This window comes from Nansenia antarctica (genome assembly GCF_963989245.1).
Source record: "Nansenia antarctica genome assembly, chromosome: 6".
NCBI classification, from domain to species: Eukaryota; Metazoa; Chordata; class Actinopteri; order Argentiniformes; family Microstomatidae; genus Nansenia; species Nansenia antarctica.
Genome location: NC_137676.1, coordinates 71,725,319 through 71,729,752, shown reverse-complemented (window position 1 = coordinate 71,729,752; position 4,434 = coordinate 71,725,319). Strand labels below are relative to the sequence as shown.

General features: G+C 52.0%; 1 pseudogene across 1 annotated transcript in view; it reads right to left on the bottom strand.

The window, feature by feature from the left end:
* Positions 1-1,380: 1,380 nt before the first annotated feature.
* LOC308160922 (G protein-coupled receptor kinase 4-like) overlaps positions 1,381-4,434 on the bottom strand; it is a 52,174-nt pseudogene continuing 49,120 nt past the window's right edge. The window contains exons 8-9 of the transcript in view: positions 3,083-3,217; positions 1,381-1,437 (exon numbers count right to left, since the gene is read on the bottom strand). The product of the transcript in view is annotated as a G protein-coupled receptor kinase 4-like (transcript). The remainder of the gene's footprint in view (positions 1,438-3,082; positions 3,218-4,434) is intronic.

Sequence of the window (4,434 nt, the reverse complement as noted above, 5' to 3'; positions counted from 1 at the left end):
ATGATGCTAAGCTAACCATACCCGTCCAGACCAATGATGCTAAGCTAACCATACCAGTCCAGTCCAGTCCAATGATGCTAAGTTAACCATACCCGTCCAGTCCAGTCCAATGATGCTAAACTAACCATACCTGTCCAGTCCAGTCCAATGACGCTAAGCTAACCATACCCGTCCAGACCAATGATGCTAAGCTAACCAGTCCAGTCCAGTCCAATGATGCTAAGCTAACCATACCCATCCAGACCAATGATGCTAAGCTAAGCTAACCATACCAGTCCAGTCCAGTCCAATGATGCTAAGCTAACCATACCAGTCCAGTCCCACCTGTTCAGAGGTCCGCAGCACACGCAGGGTACAGGGGTTACTGTGGGGCCCAGGTCCCAACCAGGGGAGGCTGGTGGAGGTAGAAATCGGAGGACAGGCTCATTGTGATGCATGGAACGGAATGAGGAATGGTATCAAACACACATGATGATAACAATGAGCCTGCTGTCCTCCGATTTGTTCCTCCACCAGCCTCCCCTTTCCTCTAACCCCTAAGGTACACACCTAGATCTGACGGGGTTGGATCGGTATAAGCAGTATGGATCTAGCTCCATCTGACCCTCAGATAGGCTAGGTGGAATGTCGGCCATATTGCTTCCACCTGTCCAGTCTCCTCAGATCTAAACGAGTAGAGGAGAGGGGGAGGAGTCAGGATGGAACCCGGTGGACGTCAGGGGGAGGCTGGCGGAGGTAGGAATCGGAGGACGGGCCTGTTGTAACGCATGGGATGGAGTGAGGGATGATTGAAACCGTCCCTCGTTCCGTTCCGTGCGTCACAGTGAGGCCGTCCTCCGATTTCTACCTCCGCCAGCCTCCCCCCCCCCCCCCCCCTCCGGCGCATGATGTGCCCACCCTCGCCTAGGCCAAAGGAACAACAGAACAGACGACACGTGCAGAACGAGGCCGTATGCTACGTGGAGAAAACACAAATGAAAACAAAATAAAAATCACGACTGATACTGTGCTTTTTTTTTTAAAGAAAATAAAAGAAGAAAAAAAGAAAAAAAAGAAGAAAAAAAAAAGAAGTTATGTATGCATTCAAGTGGTACTCTTATGGCTTTTTTGTACAATACAACCTTTAGTGAAAATATACATCTAGACATAATTCAAGTACAAATGTACAAAATCTTTAAACTCATACTTTTTTTCTTTAATTATAATACACTTTTAATACATCTCATAAATATAGGTCAACATTCATTGAGTTCATTAGACTAGCGCTCTGGTGGTGTGGCGGCCAGGGGGCGGAGTCAGAGGCGGGGGGGGGGGGGCGGGGCGGAGTCAGAGGCGGGGGGGGAGGAGGGAGAGGGGGCGGAGGGGCGGAGGGGGAGTGGTTTAAAGTCGGGAGGGCTCCTCGATGTCGTCTTCGTTGTAGCCACTCTTAAAACAGACCTGAGGACAGTTTAAAAAACGTCAGTACAGGAGGTCAGCAGCAACGGGCACCTTCTAGAACAGACCTGAGAACAGTTTAACATGTCTAAAGGGGACTCAGCTCTACTGGCACCTTCTAAAACAGACCTCAGAACAGTTTAACATGTCTACAGGGGCCTCAGCTCTACTAGCACCTTCTAGAACAGACCTCAGAACAGTTTAACATGTCTACAGGGGCCTCAGCTCTACTAGCACCTTCTAGAACAGACCTCAGAACAGTTTAACATGTCTACAGGGGACTCAGCTCTACTGGCACCTTCTAGAACAGACCTCAGAACAGTTTAACATGTCTACAGGGGACTCAGCTCTACTGGCACCTTCTAGAACAGACCTCAGAACAGTTTAACATGTCAGTAGAGGGCCTCAGTGGCTAGTGGAACCTTCTACTCACTGTCCTGGGATCAGTCACAGCTCGTAGTTAACAGAAGCTTTGTTAGTTTACTGTCAGCACTTACAAACTGACTCTGGGTCAGCCAGAGGTGGAGAACAACTGACTGAAGGGTTACGGTCAAGCTAATAGTTGTCCGTTACAACGGGGGCCCCGATGGAGGCCCCGACCTCCGATTTCTACCTCCACCAGCCTCCCCTGGTACAAGTAACCCTGTTGTACCGTGACAGACTGCCCAGCCCATCAGGGGAGGCTGGTGGAGGTAGGAATCGGAGGACAGGGGCTCATTGTAATGCCTGGAACGGAATGAGGAACGGTGTCACACACACATTACAAGGAGCCCCGTCCTCCAATTTCTACCTCCACCAGCCTCCCCCTGCCAACCACAGGAAAGAGAGAGAGTGATGCCCAAAGGAAATTCTGATATTGATAACTGATTGATAACAATCAGAATTCTTTGGACAGGTCGAAACTCTGATACTTCAGATGGGAAACAAGATGGAGGCATCGCCGTCACCAGTTAGAGCGGCTTTGACTGACAGTTGACAGTTGACAGTTGACAGTGATTGACAGTTCCACAAAACAAGACAAGACACACCATCCAGGGGAACCGAATGGAGGAATGGACGGTATCGATCGCATCCCGTGTTTGATGTGTCCGACACCGTTCCTCCCTCCGTTCCATCCGCCACCACCACACACCACCCCCGTCCCTACGATTCCTACCTCCCCCAGCCTCTCCCCTCCCCCAGCCTCTCCCACCCCCCCTTCCCCAGCCCCCCCCCCCCCCTCCCCCAGCCCCCCCCCCCCTCCCGCGACACCAACCCACAGAAAAAGGGCAGCGAGGAAGAGGTGTGTGTGTGTGTGTGTGTAGTGTGTGTATGTGTGTGTGTGTGTGTGTGTGTGTAGTAGTGTGTATGTGTATTTCTTAACCGGGACGGACGTCCTCCCCCCCCGTGTGTGTATGTGTGTAGTGTGTGTAGTGTGTTGTGTGTGTAGTGTATGTAGTGTGTGTGTGTGTCTGTATGTATGTATGCGTGTGCGTGTAGTGTGCGTGTGTGTCTGTGTGTAGTGTGAGTGCGTGCGTGTGAGGCAGAAAAAAAACGACGAACGAAAGCCAGGAAAGAAAGGAAGGAAGCAAAGAGGGGAAAGTAAAGTAAAGTACCTCCTCAGCCCCCGCCCCCCCGTACGGCTGCGGGGGGGGGCCGTAGAACTTGCCTGCCGCCGGAACAGCCGGTAGAAGAAGCCTCTCTTGGTGGGGGGGTCGGGCCGGTTCACGTCCAGGTCGGAGCACAGCACCCCCCCCTCCGTCTCGTACACGTTGATCTCCTTCAAGCACTCCATCTCTATCATCTGAGGAGGAGAGGGGAGAGGGAGGGAGAGGGAGGGAGGGAAGGGAGGGAGGAGGGTGGAGGGGAGGGAGGGTGGGAGGGGGGAGGGGAGGAGGGAGGGAGGGGAGAGGGAAGAGGAGGGAGAGAGGAGGGAGGGAGGAGGGAGGGAAGGGAAGGAGGAGGGCGGGAGGGAGGAGGAGGAGGGAGGGAGGAGGGAGGGAGGAGGAGAGGTCAGAGGTTGTGCTGTCTGTGTTTTGGAACGTTGCACTGGGAGTGTCGGAGTGCAGTGGAGCAGGAGGAGGAGGAGGAGGAGTGAGCGTTTATTCCAGGTGTTTACAATGAGGAGCCCCGCCCCCATCCTCCGATTTCTACCTCCACCAGCCTCGGCTGAGGTACAGTAGGGGGTGGTCAAAAGGGCACTACAGGGGAAGAGTGTCTCACACACAGACACACACACACACACACACACACACACAGACACAACACACACACACACACACAGACACACACACAGACACACACACAGACACACACAGACACACAGACACACACACAGACACACACAGAGACGCACACAGACACAGACACACGCACAAAGACAAGCACACACACACACACAAACACACACACACCACACACACACACACACACACACAGACACAGACACAGACACAGACACACACAGACACACACACAGACACACACACAGACAGACACACAGACACACACAGACACACACACACACACTCTCTCTCTACACACAGGCTTGGGGTCAATTCCATTTCTATTCCACTCAGGTTCTGTACATGACTGACATGTTTAGATTCCGATTCATTCATTCATCCACGTCGGAAAAAATTTGGAATGATTCTCGCCGCCTTTTAAGTGTGCATCTTAGTTGTTGCTTTATCTTCTTATGCTCTTTGTGAAGCGCATCGGGTCACATTTAGTGAGAAATGCCGCTAAACACATAAAATTGGATTAGATTAGATTAGATTTGATTTGAATTGATTTCAGCTGACTTCCTCAATTGACCGAGTTGAAATGGAATCGAGCCCAACCCCCTTTCTATCCACGATCCGGTTCTAACCGGATTCCACCACACTGGATTCAGGGTAGGAGGCTGGTGGTTTGATACCCCCCACCCTCAATTCATAACATTACAATGAGCCCCATCCTCCGATTTCTACCTCCACCAGCCTCCCCCCTGGCCCTGACTGGAGCATCGTCACTGGTGTT